Below are 22895 nucleotides of genomic sequence, written 5' to 3' on the forward strand. Positions count from 1 at the left end.
AAAGTACAACAAGACAGTAAGTGGATAAATCCCTAACCATAAATCTATAATCATATATTCAGAACAAAAACATTTCTGCTATGGCTGCAGAACCACAACATTTTGTATGCAACTTAATAGTTATAAAGAGAAAAGGGTATAAACATTCTTATTGAAAAACTTGTATACTGCAATACTGGCCATGTGGATTTAGGATTGCCTATAAAATACGGTATTGAATTTGCTGCCAATCTCAGTTCTTTCTTCCTGTTTGGCTGCATATATGTATTACCTGCCATATTTGAAAAATTCATGGAACAGTTGAGAGGGGAAATTACTAGTACAATATCATTAAAGTGCATGATACCTCTTTCAATAGTATATTCCTGAAAAAGCGACTTTATAACCATGAGACGCCTTGAGTTGGAGGTGGACTAAATATATCATGCCACGTGTATATTATAATATCATTTATTATGATGTATCAATGTTGTTATTTGTGATAACATAGCTATGTTTTTGTTACCAGAAAAATAGTGTCTTTTTTATTAAGCCAGTAAGAATGATGTCCAAAAAATCCCTTTAACATTTGTTGTTTCTTATTGTACCTATATTGTTTTTGGGGTGTGGCATCAACACACATTTGCATAATTAGTACCCACTAGAAAGGTTAAATTGTTGTTATTCAAGAAATATGGCCTGACAATAGAAAGAAAAAACTGACAACCGCCTAATCTAAGGACTGGAAAACTGGGTTTATATCCATATTTATACATAGTAATCTATAAATTCAGATACAATTTAGGGAACTTATTATTTTTATAGGGTATTATTAGGCAAGTAAACATTTAATATTGTGAATTTTTTATATACATTTCCAACCAACACATATGCTTCTTTTCACATATGTACAAGGCTAAACTTATCTGCTATAAAAGCCACACACCGTCAGAAAGTGACACTCTTTCTTTATCGTATGACTAAGTCATAACTGTCTAAAAGGAAAAAGCTACTGCTGTGCTCTGAAATAAGGAAATCAAATTATTGCAGCATTAACATACTTTAATCATGTATTTGTGAAACAAAAAGAGTTTGTAAAAAAAAAAAATTAAGACATTACAATATTATTAAAATTGTTATTGTTACCTGTGAAAGAGGAAGCTAAACCTGTGTATCTTTTAAAGCTGAAGATGGAACCTTTTTAGCCTCTATTTAGATCTGCAGTTACCATGGTGCTGTACGTGTTCAGCAATGACACCATCCTTTAAGGCCTTGAAAGCTAGGTGAGATAGCACATTGGCAATTGTGACAAATATAACCCAAGGCATGCCAAAAATGGAATTTGTTCTAGGAAACAGTTAAAACGATGGGTTTTGTTTAAATGTCCATGAATTCTAGTTGTATAAGGAAAAGCTTTTATAGCATTCGTGCAAGGTGCATATTTGATCGGTTGGCAGCTCGGCTGACTGCAGAGTGGATGACACTTGAGCCATAAAACATTCTTCCTTTTCCGATTACTGGTCTAATTTTAATACAACCTGAGGCAGCATTCATAGGATATAAAAGAAGAGCAAATACAGCTGTCATAGGACACCAGAACTGAACGAGTTCCACAGAAATCAGGTTAGTTACCAAGATTATGCATTATTCCCTTTTAACAATAAAACTGTAGAAGCAAAGCAAACATTTTCATTGTTTTACTCCCAGAATCCTTTTTAAGTTCTATTATTTTGCCATTTGTATTGGATAGAATTAGGTTTCTTTTTGTTTTTTTTGCTATCCACAGATCCTTTAAAGACCCCTCTCTAGAGATAGGCACTTATGCCTTGGTTTTCTTCTTCCCAGGTTTATTAAATGTTCTTTCCCCATTAAGAACAAACAGCCACTGACAACCATCAACCAATAGGAATGCTGTGACCTAGACCTGCTGTAAAAGGGGGGAAAAGTGCCGAACCCACTATGCATGCATGAGATGGGCATTTTTTCCCCTTAGTGAAAATAGCAAACAGTGTAAGTTTGAGTGTACACCCACCACAGGATCCAACTAGAACCTCATTCTTACCTCTCAGGACCTATAGTCTTGTATGCAATGCATTTCCAAGAAAAGAAGCAAGGAAAATCTTAATCAGGGACATGAATAGAAAATGCTTTGTTGTTTGAGTTGCGGAAATCTCTTAAACAAAGTCATAGGATACAGTAAACCTTACTGGTTTTAATAATTTCCCAATCTATTCATACAAAAGAAAATAAAATGTCTGTACTTACACTTTCAACACTTCAAATTATTTTTTTTTGGCTATTGGCTGTTTATAAAATATTACATTCCCTCAAACATTCTCTGGTGGTAATCAATTACTGCCATCGAAAAACATGGCCTTCGAAGATTACAATGAGTGAATGTTTTAGGGAATATCTGATTCCCTGTTATATAAATGGAGCCCTATATGTGTCCCTTTGGAAGACATTTTACTTTTTGGGCTGGCGGCCAATGTCACCTGGACAGGAAGTAAGAAGACATTTCTTTAATAGAAGACAGACGGTAAAAAAATCCCAACAAGCATGGCGTTTTTTGCCTGGAGTTCCATGTCAAACATGCTTTGGCTTTGATGCAATGATATTCCGCATAGTAAAGGAAGCAAAGAGAGGAGTTTGTGATGAGTGAGGAATTGGTTGGGTAGCAATCTCTGAATAAAGAGTAATTACAAAAATCAGCACACTCTGTAGGATCTGATTGTGTTTTTGCTTGCCTGTCATGAAGAGAATAGATATAAATGACCAATGACAATGAAAAAGAGTTTATATATGATTGATGATTATGAGCAGACACGGTAAAGGCAGACATTGAAAAATTACTCAGATGTTAAATAAATATTAGATATGAATCTTGACTAGAGCTCAGTTTTGAATGCTATAAACCTGCAACCTGAAATTGTTCATTGCTGAAAGCTCTTCACACCTTTAATGTAATTCAGATTATCTGTAGTTTTAAAATATCAATGAAAGTATTTCAAACTTTACCTTAAATCAACTACAATAAATATTTCTGTTAGATGTTTTTTAGATGCTGTAGAGAAACTCAAAGTTCCTATATTTCTTGGGGACTCTGGAGGTGAGATCTCCGTTTCAGGGTTCCCAGGTCTGCATGCTGTCTTTGTTCTTAACTTTCTAGTAGGTAAAATCAATAAGAGGAGCTGGAACAAGCAGGTGGTCCCTTAACTTAAAATTGGGTACAAAACAGGAACAATGATTGTGAGAGTGTATTGCAGGAGTCCCTAAAAGTTTTAAAAACCAATGGGTGGCTGAGGCTGTTAGGCTGTACCTGTAGCTTAGATATCACTTTTAGGTTGAATTCCAGTCTGTAGAAAGGGGGTTGTTGATGTTACTATAGATGGCCATGAAAAAACCTAGAACAAGCAGGGCTAGATTTCCCACAAGGCCACATAACATCCATGGTGCCATCATTGTCAGGGGCAGCCTATAGCTGCCCAAGTCAATTTAAATGTATGCTTGCAACTAGATCTACAGAGCTTGTCAGGTCAACCTCCGTCCTCCTTTTTCTTGTGTACACGTGTACTTATATCTGCAGAACCCTTCTAGCTGTTTATCAATAACTCCTCCCATTTTCTGGTTATTTCTCCTTCCACAACCTCTCCTCCATTCCCACCTCTACTTAGGAAGGCAGCACCTGTGTTGTATACAAGCAACTGTCTGCAAAAATGCTTTGATTAAGTTATTGTACTGATTCTGTCTCTGTAAAAGCATTTACAATACTGACTTTTTGTTTATGTTAATTTTGGCTGTTTCAGTATAGTACTAATTGTGTTTCATAGGTAGGGAGGAGCAAGAATGCCTCTGGCATTCTCGTGAAAATTTCCTCGAAGTTCCGATGGGTCTGTGAAATTCAGGAAATCACTTTAGGAGGATTACCATGGCTGCATTCATAAATACAGCCACGGGAATCCTCCTGTCAGTGAGTGATCCCTGGGCACTACAGGTCAGAATGAGGGCAAGCCCTCATTTTGACCTGTAGTGCCCGGGGATCTCTTACAGAGAGGAGGATTCTCACGGCTCCATTCATAAATGCAGCTGCAGCTTGCGTTTATGAACGAGCGTGGCCATGGGAAAAATCAGAGGATTTTTCCCACGCTGCATTCATTCACGAGCAGGCAGTGAGACTCACACTGTGTTCTTGGATAGAGAAACTCTATCCAAGAACACATACTACAGGGATGCAACAGCAATCAGGCGAGCGGAGCTGAGTTTCTCTATCCAGGAACACAGGACTCCTGTGTTCTTGAATAGAGAAACTCTATCCAAGAATACATACAACTAGTAAAGGGCTGCAAGAGCAATAGAGAAAGGGCTGCAGGAGCAATAGAGCAATAGAGAAACTCTATTCAAGAACACATACTACAGGGCGGCAACAGCAATTAAAGGAGCGGAGCTGTCAGCTCCGCTCCCCTGATTGCTCTTCCAGCCTGACAGCTCCGCTCCCCTGATTGGTCTTGCAGGTCTCAAAAATTCGGTCTCACCTACATGTTTGGCTCATTCCTATTCATGGGAGGATATTCAGGTCCAATATTATTGTGTTTCTGCGGCTACAATTCATCATTTTTATTTTTCAACACGGGTAAAAAATTTTAGTACACCTAGTGTATGATTATCTTTTTATGTTTATGTGAAACAGTGCATGTGCCTTGCCTAGGATTTTGGGATTGGGAAGAGGGTGGCAAAAGGTAGTTTGCCATAAGAAGAAGAAAAGCATAAATCTGGCCCTTAGATTATGAAAAGACTTGGAAAAAATAGCAAAAATAGGAACTGTTCATGTACAAACTTGCTCCAAAACAGTAGTAAAGTATTGAAGCTATTTGATGACATGACAGCCAAAAAGCTAGCATTTTCAGCAGCAGGGGCCAGCAACCTTCCAATTCCCATACACGTTTCCCTCTTAAACATTTGCAAACTGGGTCAGAATTATAATGCAGAACTAATTAAGGAAATAAAGACAAGCTGAGCTATGCAGCTGCTTTTGATCTTGTGTTACTGAGAGATTTAAATACCTGCTACCAGTCACCTCATTAGACCAGAGCCACACATAGAACAAATATTTAAAGCGTACCTAAACTCAGAAATTTCACTTTACATAAAAGGGTAGTCAACCCTTTTATGTATAGTAAAAATTCTGTTATTCTTTTTTTTTATAAAAAAAATGGTGCAGCACCGCCTTCTAATTCTCGACCCCCTAGGTGATCGAGAATGAATGGGAGCGCAAAGCCTCATGGGATACCTACATCAAGCATTACGGGAGGCTCTTGGTTGCTCCTTCTGTGCATGCCCGAGCATCTCAGGCACGCACAGTAGCAGCCTTTTCGCGCAAACAGAAAACTTTTTTTTTCATCCTTTTTTTTTCATCTCGACTCAGGCGCAAGATCGGGTGACGTAGGATGAAGAACCAGGAAGAAGAGGAGAAGATGGCAGCGCCCGGTGCGCCCCCTCCAGGACGGATGTTGGGACGACATGGGATCTGATGCAAGACACCCCCAGACAGATCGGACTACCCTGAGGTAAGTGTATTTTTTTTTTTTGCCAGTTTTCAGTTTAGTTCCTCTTTAATATTCTACTAGTCGTCAATGGTGGCTATATTAATTCTTTTTTTAGCTAAGTACAATTCCTGCAAGTAGAGTAAAACATCTATCGATCCTGCCAGAAATCCAGTGTCATTCTAAAGCACTAGCTTTCTTTTGTGAACCACAAAACAACCATGTGATATCATATTTATCTAATATTGTGTCACCTAGCTATAACATTTAGGATAAGGATCTGTAAAAAATGTTTAGTTTATAGTTATATAGATTAGTGTATAGTTATATAGGTTAGTGTATAGTGTATAGTTATTTAGTTATATAGGTTTTACATATATTGTTTATTTGTTGTTGCATTTGATTTGCTTCTTGGCATCTATTTTCTGGCAGCTGGTTTTTTTTTTCAGATTTAGACCAATGGAGCAATGAGGAGGAGGCTGATTCATTTATGTTCTTTTAGAATGTGTGATTCACTTGTTACTCATTTCTCCAATGACACATTGCAGTTCATGGTAGAGAACGGCAATTTCAATTTGAAGCAGAACAACAAGAGGAGGCCATTGCAATTGTTGAACTTATTCTAAAGAAAGGCAGACACGATGGAATGAATGGAGGGTTTGCATAACTCTGGGAGAAATTAGTCCCTGAGTGAGTTAAAAAAAACAAAAACGAGTGATTTAACATAGGGCTGAGGTTTTACCTGATTGCAGTACAGAAGTTGGAGAGTCAGGCGATGGGAGGGACCACAAGGGAAGGCCTCAGGAGAGAGGATAGGTTGTCAAGCACACCTCCCTCTTTAATTTTGAAGTTTCACTTATGGGTTTACTCTAGGATTTATTGCAACAGCCAAGCAGTTTTGGGGGTTCTTGGGGCTCTCAGGAATTGTAGAGATGGATATAGATAGAATGTGCAGTGTCACACTTACCTCTTCCTCACTAAAGCGAAAGCGTCTCCCTTCTGCGCATGCGGGCAGTTTTAACTCTGAGTGTTACTGCTCTTTCAAGCTTTATCAGTTTTGGCCAACTCGCTGGCCAATCAGGAAATAGCCTCTTAACCATTCCTGGCTATCTAGCTATCTCAGACACAGCACTCAGCGTTTGTGCAACGTGTTTCCACTAGTGTCGAGCCTTTAGTTCTGTTGAGCTAGTTCCTATACACCTGTGGCCTAATTCAGTGTTTCCTCTGTCCAGCTCCTGTGTTAACCCCTTGTTTCCCAGGCTGTTGTTTCAAGCCTTATTTCTTGTGCTGTTCCAGTGCTCATCTTTGTGGTTATTCCTGTTTCACTTGTGCCTCCTGTTGCTTCCAGTGTCTCCTGCTGGATCCCCGGTTTTTGACCTCTGGGTTGTGACCTGACCTTTCTTGCTTGCTGCCTGCCTTGAACCTGCCTTGAACCCGGGCCTCCCTTGAATTTTTCTTTCTTGTAATTTGGTACCACAACTTGGCGCGCAACATCCAAACCACTAGATGCTCTGGAGAAGACCTGGTTGCTGCTCTGTGCCTTGGTGTTAAGCTGATCATTTGGTTTAATAATTTTAGTAACACCTGAAAAATACAAGCAGATAACTGTGTGACAAGTTTTGCTACAATCAACTGAATACCTGAACAGCATAATAATTTTGGGTCAGTGTTTCAGAAGGTACGGGCAGAGGGTTGGAACCAAGTCATAAATGGCAGCTTACATCATCAACACTAGCCAGGTAATCAGTATTTTTATGACCGGGTAAGCAATGCCAGATGTCGTAACTTGTTATTGTTATTGGTCCAATTTAAAGAATGCAATACCAGGACCATTATCACTGTAAAGATGTACCACATCAAAGTTATTTTGTATTTCACCCCGTTTCAGCTTCCATTGTAAGTGCAGCTTGAATCAGTGGGGTTGTTTTAACCTTGTTGAAATAAATCATAAAGTTCATGAAAACTCGTCTGTTGATTTCTCCTCACCTTAGATCAGTGGACAATGGGAGCCACAACAGGGGGGATCTGCCTCACCCTACCCTGATCTTCCCCAATCACTAGTTCCTCACAGTACAGGACTTAGTAGTAAAATGAAGGTTGGCAGAAGGATCCAGTACATATTGTGCATTATCCATGAAATAAACACTTCTGGATGTGTCAGGGTCCCAGCCAACTTCTAAAACAATTTCCCAGCAAGCTTTTTTGACAGTTCCATGGAGCGATCAAGCATTATTGCAGAAAGGACATTGCCTGTCTCTTTCTGCAACAATACCCTACCTGATCTAAGATTAATAAAAGCTGGAAATTTAGTTCTGCTTTAAGTGACATGAACAACAGAAAAGATATGTACTTACAGTCTATATTTTCAGGGTATATTTACAGATTTGGTAACTAATGTCAGGGTCACTTCTATAGGCATTATGACACAGATAAGACATACATTTTATTAAACACCAGAGTTGTTCTTTAATTCACTGTCATTTCAAAACAACAACAGTAAAAAAAAGCCTTATAGACAGCACAAGAGGCACTTTCAGGAAATTAGATGACAAAATAACACCTATTTTCACAAATAGATGAGTGGCCTTTTAATTAGCTTTCATTTTTTTGGAGTACCTGATTATGCCCATTTATTTTGTTGGTGGCTTAGTTAGTAATCTTTATAACTGATCCTTTGCATCTACATTCTATGAATATATAATGGAATGGATCTGTACATAATGGAACGGATCTGTAGCAATTTGTATACTGAGCCTTTAATAACATTTTCGAATGTATAGGGCATACTCTGTAATTTTCCAGAACAATCCCAGAAGTAAAATGATAGAGATTTGTTTTTTTATATAGATAGACAATAATCTTTCCCTTTTGATTGTTCTAAATGTGAAAACAAAGATTTGCCACCCTAAAGTTGGCCTGTGCAAAGTCTACGCAGTGTAAAGGAACAGCTAATCCTGCCCCCCTTTCCCATTACTCCTCACCACCACCACTTTATAAATCACCAGGGGGCAAAAAGGAATCATGTGACTGTCTCTTCTTCTCTATTGAAGCATAGAGAAGGGTTCTTTGATGTTACTGGAAGATGAGAAGAGAGTCCTCCTGAATAAGCTCCAACTATGGTTGCAATGTTCTTATGAATAGACTGCCCTTTGGTCTAGGTGGCAAAAGTCATAATAGAAAGTAAGATACAGGGGTGTAGTGGGGTGGGCATGGGTGAGAACGCTGTGCCCCCACTTTTTTTAGGGAGTGGGCATGCGTTCCCACTCTTTTTTTACAAATAATTCTTTGGCGGTCCTCGGCTTTGGCCGGTCTGCCCCCACATGGGGTCAGGAGAAGGACCATGCTTGGGGGCGCACTGGCCAGAGCTGCAGTCTCCCATATTGAATTGCGGGCTCAGGGAGGTGGGCGTAATGTCTCTGAACACAACCCGCCCACTCTCCCATCTCAGGCTCAGACCTGCGATGGGAGAGTGGGCAGGTTTTGGTATCATGACATTAATCTGAGGGAGGTGTCTTCCCCTTTGAGTGACACATAGGCAGGGGAGTAGTGGAGCAGGTACGTACCATGCCCCCTCTTTTTTTTTACGACTACATCCCTGGTTAGGTAAAACATGCTAAGAGTGCTAGTTTAAAAAATAGTTCGTAACCAACTAACTCCATACCTCCATCTCTCCACGAGTCTAGCAAGAATATAAATATTTTAATCCGAGTGATGTTGCCACATTTAGAGATACCTGGACACTCTGAGAAGAATGTCTATTTACAGACAGCTCTAACATGGGAAAATCAGAGTAGTGTTTAAAGACATGCATGGAGGAAGTAATCAACCCCCTTGCTCACGAAAAGAGAGCGTGGTGGTGACCAGTCTTAAAATAACTGCCCTAGTGGCTAATTTGAGGCTAAACATCTGTGAATATATTAAAAGTAAAAATATAATAAAATAAGAGATTACTTTTGCATCACATTTAGTTTACTGAAAATTGGAGTTTAACTAGATGTATGTAAAGGCAATTTTCTGGCCCATATTAAAAAATTAATTTTAAATGATGCAGCACTTATAGAAAACATGTTGGCCATCCCCAATCCATTTTCAAAATTTAGAAAGATTATACCACATCATACGATTAAAAGTAGGAGGACCTTTGCTTGAGTAGCACTATAGTCATTTTGAAAAGTGGAAAATATTATAGAAAATAGGGTAAATGTGAATTTCCTTGTAAAATAAATCCTTTAAAGGGATCATCTGCATGAAGGAATATGTTTGTTTCTTGCAATTTAGCTGCCCAATATTATGTATATATACATGATAAAAAGTGCTAGTGTCATTCACTATCAAGTATTGATTAAGTACTTTGAAAAATGTGCTGAGAATCTCCTGTCTGCTGTCTTCCTGCAGAGCTGACGTGAAGACAGATAGCAGATGCAGGAACAAGGACCTCTCCTTCGGACGTACATTACTCCTGAAATAAGTGGCATGCTGAATATGCCTTTGGCAGTTCCGCCGGACTCCACGTTTAATAAATGTGTGTATTATAAAATACTGACTATATTTCTTCTCTGCTGTGCGGGTAGTAAATCATTCCACTGTCTGCCCCCCTTTTAATATTTTGGGTTTCCTAACCAATTCAGTGCGCTACATATCATTTGTCACATAGTGCATAAAGTTTAGATACTCCTGCTCTGCTGATCGTTGGGAGAAAATCAAATTATACATACATTACAGTAAATGTCAGGATCTGTTTGGCTGCTGCTAGATTGCTAAAAGTTGTATTTTGGACTTTAGGTTATAATGAAATGAAACATTTTTTTTAAAGTAAACATATTTTACAGCCATAATGGAAGTTCATGTTTTATTTTCTAAGGGAGTGAAGGGATTTTTGGTGAACTACAAAATTAAAGGACATTGATAGAAATAACTAATACTAGCAGCATTTCGTTGGCATACAACAGCAAAGCAGGAAATAAAAAGAAAATAATTTAAAAAAAAAACTTTATATTTTTAAATGTTTTATTTTAAGCAATCACTTCAGCGAGTTAAATATACCAATAAACTAGCAAGGTTAAAGAAAAATTAGAAGTACTAATACAGATAAATCAGTTCTGAAGGTATAGCTGGTGTCCATCTTGTTCATACTCTTTAGAAAATATGCTTCCATTTAAACCACAATATATTTATAAATATGTCACCTATAATATACCCTTTACTCAAATATTCAAAAATGTTCATATTAGACAAAATGCCAAAGGTAAATGTTGAATAACACATTTTGTAATTAAATATAATGTGAAAACTGTGTAAATGTTGGGTAAAAGTTGGGCAAAACTTAGCCAAAAACATTTATAGTTAGACTTTTGATAAATAATAATTTTTTTGGAGGCCACTCATCAATGATTGTTATTTGGATTAGTACTGTTCCCTTTTTACCATATCAGTAATTAAAAATCCTAATACTGTGGACATTGCAAAGCTCAGCGGTATCGTAATTTTCCACTTTGGATTATCCTTCATCAGGGTACTGCTTCTGAGTTTGAAACAGCATATTAAATGGAAGGCCATAAATAAAAAAAAAAACTCTACATAAAATGGAACAGTCTTCAGGTCTTAGACCCCCTACGGCATTTATAACTACACAGTTCCTACCAAAAATGAGGATCAGGCTGTAAGGAACTTACTCGTCCTGCGACCCTGCGGCGTCCCTGGGGATCCAAGCCGCAGAGGTAGACGCTGCTGTAGCAGGCAGCATGGCCGAGGCTGCAGCTCTGCTCGCAGCGTGTCTCTCTCTACAGGCGAAGGGGGAGGGATCCGTCCTGGCCAAACTACTGTTCGGCCAGGCGGCATCCCTTGCATCTCTATGGACGTGGATATAGAAACTCCTGTTCTCAGCACTCCTTTGGCTGTGCAAAGTGGGGAAGAGGTGTGCGCGCTACCATGCGTGCCTCTTGTGCCCCCGAGGGCATGGCACTTGGCTGCCTTGCCACGGGGCGGGACATAGTTAGTTTGAATTGGCCGCAGGGAATTCAGCTCCTGTCCAATAAAATGGCGCCAGGTGGCGCAAGGTCATTGGTCACTCTGGCCATTTAAGGAGAGTCTGTCCTGTACACCATTGCCCGCTATAAGCCTCTGTGAACACAGTGTGCTTGGGTGCATCCTTGTATTCGTTTATGCTAATCCCATTTGTCATTTCCATAGAAGCCTGGTCTGAACCTGACTCTTGCCTGAACTCTGCCTGCCCTGACCTCGGATTGTTCCTGACCTGCCTTTGCCTTACCCTCCTGTACTTTGCTTATTTGGACTTAACCCTTGTCGTGTTTTATGACATTAATAAAACGTGATAGAAAGATATCTGGAGTTGGTTGTGGTTTGTGTGCCCAGGCGCATTACACAGACTTAAGCCTCCGTTGGGTACAAGTACAATTCTGCATGTTTGACTTTCATCTGCCCTAAAATCTTCTAATCCATTGCTAAATATTCTAAGCTAGGAGGGTGCCTTCCAATGAGCAGCTCCTCCCTTGCAAAACCACAAAGGGTAGGAGGGTGGGTAGCTCTCTCCTCCACACGTTAAAATCATGTGACTGCTCCCCCTTTTCGCTAACCTTTTATCACCTTAATCCCCACCCTCACCTCCTTCCCCCTACCAATCCAGAAAATGACAAAGTAAAAACAATTTTTTAACACTATCCTTTCTACTAGCTGTCTACCATTTCATGCAGGCCTTCCACTAAGGTCCTTTGCCCCACATTGCTCCAGGCCTGTCTATAATAAGGCAAGGAATCCCTGATAACATTAATGACCAAATATGGTCAAAGATATCCCACGAAATTCTATGCACTAATATGTATTTTCAATATTACCCTCAAAGTCACATTAAAATACCCTCCCAATGCAGAATCTTTTTCTTTTTTAAAACAATATCTTATAATCCTCATGGCAGCACCCCACTTCCTATGCCTTTTTACTGTGGTTTTCCCATTAGTTCTATCAAAAACTTCCCTAATGTGATGCTAACGAGCTATGTTACCCAGTAATCTGTAAAAAGAATATAGAATATCTGCCATGACATGACCTGTGTATGTAGCCCTAAAAGGAATCTATAGTCGTTATGTAAATGTGATCAGTTAATCTTAAATAATCTTATCAACATGAGTTAAAGGTGAGGTCCACGTAAAAAGCTAAATACACTTTTGCAATACTTATCTGTTTAGCAAAGCACTGGGAACATAGATCACTAAACTGGCTCAACAGAAATACAAATTCATGGGCAGTAAAAACTCTGTAAGCATGTATGTTTTTAGCTGTGTGTTTAGTTTAAAAGTAGATATACAACTTAACTGGAAGATATTCAACTAAAGCAATGCATACCAAACAAACAATTTTTTTTTTTCTCGTGAAAAGTTTTAACCATTTTTAATCTATTTATTCAGTGCTGCTGACTTCCTCCAGGCTTGTATACCAATTTTCTGCCTACAAGTATATCTTGTTATTGTTGGACATTGTTCTGTACCACCTTCTTTGACGACAGTCGACTTTGCTATTGCAACGTGTGCAGCCACTGTGCTTGTTGCCTCTGCCAGGGGACCATGTGATATGGTGACAATGGGCCTGATTTATTAAAGCTTTCCAATCTCCTGAATTACCTGGGTTCACCCATGATAATCTATCTTCTCTAGTCTTGAAAAGCTTTAATAAATCAGATCCAATATGTGGCATAATTTAAAAATACTGTCAGTGTTTACCAGGAAGTGCTAAAAAAATAATGTTCATGGTAGGATAACCAGGTGTAATTATATTGAAATTTGAGATTTAAAACAATCTTACATTGAATTTAGATTGATTGAGGTTATAATTGTTTTTTTCTACGTTTACAGAGTTTAGTGTGTCATAATAACACTGACTGCTTGAATTTATTGACAGATTTTATACTATAAAAAAAATGTTTATCCAATCACAATCTCGTATATAAAGGCTGCTAAAAGGCAGAGATCAAATGCGCCAGTGGTTCCACTTGACACTGCATCCTGAATTTTCATTGGCCAGGGTCTGTAAAAATCTGCAAATTTTGCAAACTGACATGATAGGATAGTGCTGCTATGCTAACTGATTTTCTGTTACCATCTTGATATCAATTGACCAATCTCTGCCTGCTGCCTGAACTAACGTTTGCTATTTTCTCTCCCAACCATGAACTTTTTAACTCCCTATAATTATACACCTAGGAAGGTAATGGGAGATTATATTCCTTTTACCTCTGGCTTGTTGTTTGCTGGACCTTGAACTTTCAATTTGCTTGGATTTACTATCTGGCTGTCTCACCTTTCCCCATTTGATGTTCCCTGGTTGTCTGACAGTCTTTGCTCACCCAAGCACCACCCTTGCATACAAGTCCTGGGGGCTGCCGAGTACTGGAATGTTGCTAATGGGCTTGTCTATAGGCCAAAACTATGTAGACAAAATGGGGAACTGATGCCTAGGTAAAGCATTGGCACAAAACCAGGGACCCTACAAAAATATGTTATTTCGAATACAATAGATCATTCAGGTTATTTTATGTTACTGATTTGTCTTGCGGCAATCATTCAGGAGAAAATAGTCGCCAGTGTTAGTCGCCAGTTGAGTCTACAGATTACAAAAAACACACATTAACGTATGATTAATAAGGTGTGGAGGGAACCACAATTTATGCTCATGCACAGAGCTTATAAAGTCTTCAGACGCTTGGACAATAGACATCGGATAAAGAAGTGGCATCTGCAATGTCCAAAATGTGACAGCTCCTCAGCCTCCTTGTCAGTTTCTGGCATTGTCCACGTGTTGTCGTCTTTTGGCAACAGATACTCACTTTGGTGAACAGCATATCAGGTTGTTCCATACCAAATACTCTTTCTCTCCTGCTGTTTGGCTATTGGGATTAATTCACATCTTTCCTACTATCTAGAGCTAACCGAGATTAGATTGGCGTCTGGCTCTTGGCAGCCAGCAGTGGTATCTTGAATAATTGCATTTGAAATTTGTATGTATTGTCTTTGGAAAAAACAATAAAAATAGTTTTAGAAAAGCACACAATACAATTATAAATACAAAATCTCAACCAATAGTAACTTACAGGTGAGCTATATTTACCCAAGATTATGAAATGCAATATAGGAGCACATAGGTTGCTCTGCAACAGCACAGAAATTGCATACTCTAAACCTTTTTAATGAATGAAGTGATAATTTTATGTGTATTAGGTAGGATTTGTACTTTATTCTGTAAAGACATTCTTATATTACAATGAAATAAAGTAGTAAATCCCCAGCCCAATGTCATCAGCAATGAAAAACCCATTGGATTACCCATCATAACCTGTAAGCTAATACCTACTGAGTTGTATTATAAAAGACTAGAATAAGGGAAAACCATATTAGGACAGATGTTATTCTTTTATACTTATTTACTTATCTACAAGGTCATGGTTTATGCTTTACTTAGCTAAAAAGCTATGTTTTTTTGGATACATATAACATTTTCTTTTGGGTTAAAAGTACACCTAATAAAGCATTTTTGGTAAACTTTAGGCAAATAAAAGCACAAATTTTGCATCTTTGTTAATATTACTACATTATTAACAATATGACAGAGACAGTGGCAAGTGGTGGTCAACTCAGATAAGGTCTTTTTGTTCTTCTTCTTTATCCTTTCCTTTCTTTCTTTATTCTTTCTCTTCCTTTTATTTTTTTTTTTCAAACTGTTTAATTTTCACTAAAATCTTGGCACCATGAAAGCCCAAATCTCGCAAACCAGAACATCTAAATGGTTTGCTCGTTAGCAATGTGTTTTTCTTGTACATGGAAGAGGTGTACAAACATAATTTATTGCTGATTTCTCTATTGTTTTTTGTATACTTCACTGTCAATGTGTAATTATGTTTTACTGTTTGTTCTTTTTTTGGTTTTTGTACACAGTATCTGAAATGACTTTGTATATGCGGCTTTGTTGGTTGCCTTTAAGAATTAAGAAATATTCAGACCTTGATTTGGTACCTGGAATTTGAGAAATCCAAGTGCTAAACATATATATATATATATATATATATGGCGTGTGTGGGTTTTTTAAATTTTTTAATACAAGTAATTAAAGTGGATTGACTTGACTGAATTATCTTCAGATCTCAACAGAGAAAGAAAGGGACCAATTGGTCATCAACAATACATAGAGAGTTGAAGACTAGATTGAATGCCCATATTCTATGACTGCCTAAAACCTCTAATGCATTTGTATATTTATATATATTCTTGTTAAAAACAATACAAACTATTAAACAAATAGCGTGTGATGGCTTTTTAATCACAGATGTGGCTCCTTATAGTGGCATTTGGGGTTTCCATGTGTCTACTGGCATATTGGTGGAGAATGGGTATTTTATACAGTTATAGAGATTATTGGGTCAGTTTGTTGGTTAAAATATATGTACTTTTTAACATTGAACTTTTATTTTATTTCTGTTTGCACTCTTTTAGTCTCTTAGATGTAATTGAAAGCATTTATTTGTATCTATGTGATAGGCAGAAAAAAATAGCTATAGGTCCTGCTAGTGAGCTCATCATTTCTTCTGCAATTTTACCTTAAACAATATTATCATAAGTCATAACTGTGACTAAACACCTACCTGTTTGTAATGAAGATGTGGACAGGGGAAAGTATTATTTAGAAGTCCTGCTCTAGAGTGACATTGATGCTCCTCTATTGATACAGAACTGTGAATGAGTACTGTCAGTCTAGCATAGGAGGTAATAAAAGGAGATGTCTGACTGCACCACATGTAAGGACTGGTGAACTGCAGTATATTACACTTTTGCTCGCCTTTGATAAATTTTAAGTCTGCCTAACTGTAGGACACTTCAGTATTAAACTCACATACAACTATTACCAATATTTCCCAGTAAATTGCTATTTTATTAAGACATACCATATTTGCTTTTTGGGTCCAGCTCACAATAAAATATGATTTATGGTAGAGATTTATTCAATATATTCACCACATTTCTTCCTTGGGTCTGAAACTATGTAGAAATCGTTTAGAGTGCTATATGTATATATATATATATATATATATATATATATATATATATATATATATATATTATAACAAACGGTTTCTGAACTCTCAGTAAAAGTACAGCCGCAGAATGCAAGATTTTTCTAGGAACATCACACACAACCTAATCATTGCTATTTCCTATTGAATTTCAAAACACTGTTTGGTGTTTTATTAAATAGTAGTTCATGGTCGCTCTGATATTTGCACAACCTGGATGACTAAACACATCTGCCTTTAGTTGGGTTTCTGAATTAGAGATCTGTGAAGGACGAATGATAAAAGCAGAAAGCAGGGTGAAAGCTGATGAAAGTATGTAGGATACACATCATCGGATTCAGACAAAAAACATGTAATATCAGGGACAATTGCAGTGGGATTATAACTGCTCCATGTCTGATAATTTCACTTATTAATGACATACATCAGTACCTTCCAAAAATGTTTTGATGAACAGATGATTTGATATTAATTCTGTATTCTGCCACTAAACTTTTATTCTTATAAATGTATTAATATAAGGCTGGTAAATCTTATGTAAAATGATGCTACCTGAAATAGATAATAGGAATACGCAAAGAGACAGATTAGCTAGCTGGTGTGAAGAAATCTTGTTTTTTGTGCTTGGGGCATATGGCCATTTTTCATTTTTGTTGGTGAATCTGAATACTTAATTTATATAAAACATTGGGCAATGTTGCTCTCAGTTTCCTATAGGTAAAATGCACTTTCAGAGTAAAATGTATTCTTTTTTGTACCAAGCCCCCCTACCCTCCCTTCACTGTGCAAACCAGGATTCTTTTCTTAGATGCATACTTACCTTGCATAACCATAGGCTTTTATAACTATGTTCCCCAATCTTCTGTCATGTCTCTGCCCCACACACCAGACAATAATATACTTTCTGGAGAGAGACCACAGCTATTAATGTAAACTAAAAAATATCTAAACAAACAGTGCTGGGGTGAGCACCCAATACATCAAATTATAAACATTTCAAAAGACCTATCCTCACCATAAGTTTCAGACAGGCCTTCAACCAGTCCATGTTATCATAGGGCTAAAAGCCTGACTGGTGTCAAATGGTGATTAATTACAAAAAAACTCCAAAAAGCTGTTACAACCTGTAAAAGAAAAAAAAGGCAGGAAAGCACTTCAAGTCCTCATGTTTGGCTCCAAATGCAATCCACCTTTTTTTCTTTAACCTGATCATTTATCTTATAAAGCCAACAATAGGATGTTCCAAGACAGATACATGTAAGTCATCTGTACTAGTGGCCGTCAACCTTTTGGGACCACTAAATTTACATACTCTGGACCGCACATGCGTGGGTAGCCACGTGTCACTCAAAGGGGAAGAAACTTACCCCAGAGTTATGTCATCATGCCAGAACTCGCCCACTCTCCCATTGCAGGTCCAGAGACACAATCACCACCCTGAGCCTGCAATGAATATGGGGGACATGGACCATGGCTCTGGCTGGTGCGCCCCCCTGCAGGGTTCTTCTCCTGACCCCACTAGGGGGTGCACCGGTTAGATCCACAGACCACAATTTTCTTTTGGTTGGCGACCGCTGATCTGTACACCCTATACATGTTTCCAGCAGTCAAGGCTCCCTTTCCTTAAGGGGACTTCAAGGCACTTTATTCACCCCGCAGTCGCTGGAATTTATTTATGTCCTGCTGCCAATAATCCCTTCACAGACCATGATTGCCTATATGTCTGTCAACCATGCCACAGTATAAAATTCAGCTTACAATACAAGAAGAGAATTTTCAAAGGAGCACAGTTGCATCAATTATTAGATTGAATAGAATAAAGTTTAGCAGCTGATGATTTACCTTGCTGTTTTGCTCTTTCAACATGTCCTAATTATTGCCGTAGATACAGTAGTATAGTTTGCATTTTTTAAAAATGTACTCTGGCTAAGGATCCACATTTTAGACAATAGATTTTTAAACATATCCTTAAAAACTACCACCAAGCAACATTGACCAGCCACTCCTTTTCATTCTGTAGATATATCAGACATAAGATCTTACTATGTCACAATAATTGTTGAACTTTAATAGACGAATACCTGTAGTAATTGTAATGCATGATATAAACAGGGAAATAACTAATTTAATTTATGCCTCCTTCATGAAAATATTCTTTGGCATTTTTTCCAAACAGACATTTCAGCTACAACAAAAATTTCCTGTTTGTGTAATAGTTTATTTTTGTATATCTTGCCTCAGCAGAGGTCATGTAAATCACTGCTGTCATTTGCATTGTTTGAATTGTTACAGCAACATCAAAAAATTGAAATAGCAACTCCACCTTTCTGGTAAAAATACCAAGCTTCTCCAAATTGTATTTATTATGTCTTTACTAGAGTAGTAGTATGATTGAGGTTAAACTGAGTTCTTTTTGAAAGCCAAATCACGTGCACAAGAATTTTACAAGAAAAAATTATGCATTTTGCCCTGTGCATGATTTGGCAATTGGATGAGCAATTAATCTCAAGCACTATAGTAAATAAATCCCAATAATCCCAAAATTGAACAAATTTTCAAATCATTAATGAAGATTAGATTAATAAGTATACCCTTTGGAAATTAACCCCATTGTGTAATTGTGCTTGGCAGTAGTTGTGCACCTACCTATACAGCTAGGAACTATATAGCCACTAATCTATGAAGCCAGGTCTTTAGTTTTTCTGTGTGATCTTGCCCCTCGCCTATCTCCCTGTAATGCGGTATTAGAATGTCATCATCCAGTTTTTCTTGGAGCTGTTATTGAATTGTAAGTACTTAATTTTTGTAAAGATTGAAAAAAGTGTTTACTCTATTGATGCAAGCATATATATTTCTATCCATCTGATCTGTGTCTCTTAATAAAAAAGCTCCTGAAGAAGCGGACCATTAAAAGCCGCAAATGCGTCAAGTATTGAGGCATGATGCAAAACTAGAAAAAGATCTTTTCTAAAAAAATGTATTGTGTACTTTCCTATGTTTTCTCCTGAATACATATGTTTGTCGGTTTTTATATATTTGTTGAAGAGTTTGTAAACTTGAATGCCTAAAAAGTACCACAAAATTGCCAATCTTAGTTTCTAATTAAAAGACTGAGGTCTTACAGTTCCTCACTGTCTACGTTCTATGGTTAAAAGTTCTTTTTGCCTATGAAACACATTTTTTTTCACATTTTTGCAATTAAAATTTGTTGAGATTTAAATTTGGAATCCAGGCACACCAGACAATCAGCAAGTAATGTCTGCCTTCCTCTGGGTTTGCAGTATGTGGGAAGTGACTTTTATTTTAAATAACTATTTGGTGCTGCCTGCCATTCTTTAGCACTGATATCACCATTATGCTAGTGCTGTCTGTAGCGGATGGAGCAAGTCTGTGCACATGATTTATCCTGTCTCCGCCAATCCACGTCCATATATAATAAGTTATAAGTTTACTGTTTTTTCCTTTCATTAAACAACACAATTAAATGAGAACAGTGTTAAAAATAACAAAAGCACATTTCACTGATCATTCTTTTTTTATAATTATTTTATATTCTGAAAACTGGGAGGTAAGATAGACTGAACAGACAAAAATAACTGAATGTAGCTGTTTTTTTTCATTTAACTGGTCAGTGCTCAAAATTGGGGACATTTCCAGGGGCTAATCTTCAAAACCTGGAAATCGAGGACAATTGACAGCTACGTTAATGACATTTCATAAAAGCAACATACTGTGTAAGCTGAAACCAGTGAGAATGTGTAAAGTGGAAGCTGAATAGAAATATGTAGAATAATCTAACAAAATGTAGGTCACTGTATTGTGCATGTAAATCTTTTCCATTCATTTCTTTTTGATCATAACTCTTTCATTGCCCATGGTCCTTTGGGGTGAATATACATGTAAGCTTAAATACTACCAATTAACGGGTACCCCTTGAAGACCTTTCCTTACGCATTTTAAGAGAAGATAAATTACTAAACTGGTAGACCTTTTTCCAAAGATTTAAAAGCAGTCATGTGACTGCCATCTGTCCTCTATTTTCGAAGTACCAAGGGTGGAGCATACTATGGCGTTTGTTTTTTACAAGAATGCAACATGACCAAATGAATGTAAGGGTCTGTAAACTAGCTGCTCCCAATCACTGGCTGCAATCTCCCCTCCCCAGGGGGCAATGCTGCCTCTGATGTGGGCATTGGGAGAAGAATAGGGCACATTAAGCCGTAGACACATGTTACAGAAGGGCCCAGAGCTGAGACAAGAAAAATTAGGTGCAGGGACTAAGATAGTCATGCAAATTATTTCAAACATGAATGCATACGTATATTTATGTTTTCTCTATTATATTCTGTTCATGTAGTATAACGCTCCCCTGAAGAAACCACTAGGCAAAACGTGTTGGGTTTTTGACACAAGATTTTGTATGAGTTGAACCAATATGACATTGTACATTGGTATGAACAATTATTGTATTATGTTTGCATCCTAAGATTGGTTGGGCTATGTCAAGCAAAGTGTACTAAAATAGCCTAAGTAAATCACTTGTTTGCAGTGTTGCCCCTAAAAAGCCTCCCTTGTCTTTCTTCTTTAATAGGTGCAGGGACTGCATGTCAGGGTGTCATGGGTACCCTGGCATGGGTACCCTGGCTGGAAGGAGAGGTGGGGGAGAGTAATTTGGTAGGGAGGAGAAAAGGAGAGCATAAGGAGAGGTTAAAAAGTCTAAGGTGAGGGTTGGGGCAAGGCAGTTGAGCCCCCCCTTTTTACATGGTTATTGGTATTGAAGGTGGGCATGGATTTGGGTTTGAAATAGAGGTTGGCTGGGTTTGGAAGGTACTGGAGAATGTGGGGAGTCCATCTGTCATATGGGTGTCCTCGGAGGTGGTAAAGAGGTTAATATGTCTAGGCTGGGGAAGGATCTGTATATGGTTGATATCCACACCTTTGCAGGGTTTGGAGACTAGGAGCCAAATATATCAAGCATTGGCAGACCTAGTTGGCCCTTCCTGGTCGCAAAAAAAGATCTGGGTGTTAAGTTGTGGCTGTGGTTAAGTTATTGTTACGTTATTTGTTAAGGTATGGTTAATTATGTTATGTGAAATAAAGTTCTTAAATAAATATTTAAAGTTCTGTATAATAAAGATTGGCTATTCCAGCTAGTTTTACTCCAAAAGTGGTGTGTGCAGTTATTGGGGCTGGACAGGGAGGAAGTTGGGGGATGGAGAAAGAAATGATAATGTTGCAGAGCCCAAAAATGCTTGCAGATCATTGCCAGTTCTCAACAGGTATTTTTTTTTTTTCAAATTTAAAAATGATATATAAAAGTTGGACACGCTAACATTTACTTGTATGCAGGAATCTGTACTGTATGTATATTTTTTATTTTGAGTATAAGGACAGTTTCATATCACAAAGAAAACCTGATCACAGTCTGATCATCTGTGGTTAATGACAGTTGTGTCCGCTGTGGTGCGTCTGTTTATACATTTTAATTATGATCACTTACTGGCGCCTTAAACATTTTATGTTTTTTTTGCCCTCAGATCCTGGAGTTTGCTTGGGCCTTGATGTTTCCCTGGCAACCATCTACGGCTATTGGAGACAAGAGCTGAGGATCTCCCTCTGTTCATATAATGAAAGAGACACAGACGTATTTATATACTCATGACTGCTCATTTAAAGATGTTCCACAAATTAGAACAAGAACACTGTACAGTTCTTATTTTAACTTGTGTAAAAAACATATGTCATTTCTCAAATGTTTCAATGAATATGTGCTATTGTAGAGACTTTTATAATGTTTTATAACAGCAAAGAACAAAGGCTGCAAGATCGCACATATTCTTTAATTATATTCATCCTTTATTATATTTATTTTCATTATTATATTCATTATTATTTCATTATATAGTTATCATTTTTTTTGCGGGGGGGGGGGATGTTGGTTGGTCACAATGGCAAAAGCTGTCACCTTTTATAAAAATATAAACATTGGCATTTCTCTAAATATTGAATAGTTGCTGCAAAATTGTTTAATACAATGTTTTAAAAACACAGGTTTCAAACCCAACAAATACGAGAACCGCCAAATTAGCTAATCCATGGCTGCCAATACAAAAATTCTGCATTACACTTTTCACACATAATTCTGCACTGCACTCTTTCAATAAATTCTGCATAATACCGAATTATCATATATATATATATATATATATATATATATATATATATATATTTATTATTATTATTAAACAGGATTTATATAGCGCCAACATATTACGCAGCACTGTACATTAAATAGGGATTGC

General features: G+C 37.6%; 1 long non-coding RNA gene across 1 annotated transcript; it reads left to right on the forward strand.

The window, feature by feature from the left end:
- Positions 1–1251: 1251 nt before the first annotated feature.
- Positions 1252–22208, forward strand: LOC140325029 (uncharacterized). Its single transcript, XR_011919629.1, has 4 exons — positions 1252–1602; positions 5402–5543; positions 9915–10041; positions 22131–22208. It is a non-coding gene; the product is annotated as an uncharacterized lncRNA (long non-coding RNA).
- Positions 22209–22895: the final 687 nt, after the last annotated feature.

Source organism: Pyxicephalus adspersus, chromosome 2 (genome assembly GCF_032062135.1).
Source record: "Pyxicephalus adspersus chromosome 2, UCB_Pads_2.0, whole genome shotgun sequence".
Lineage (NCBI taxonomy): Eukaryota > Metazoa > Chordata > Amphibia > Anura > Pyxicephalidae > Pyxicephalus > Pyxicephalus adspersus.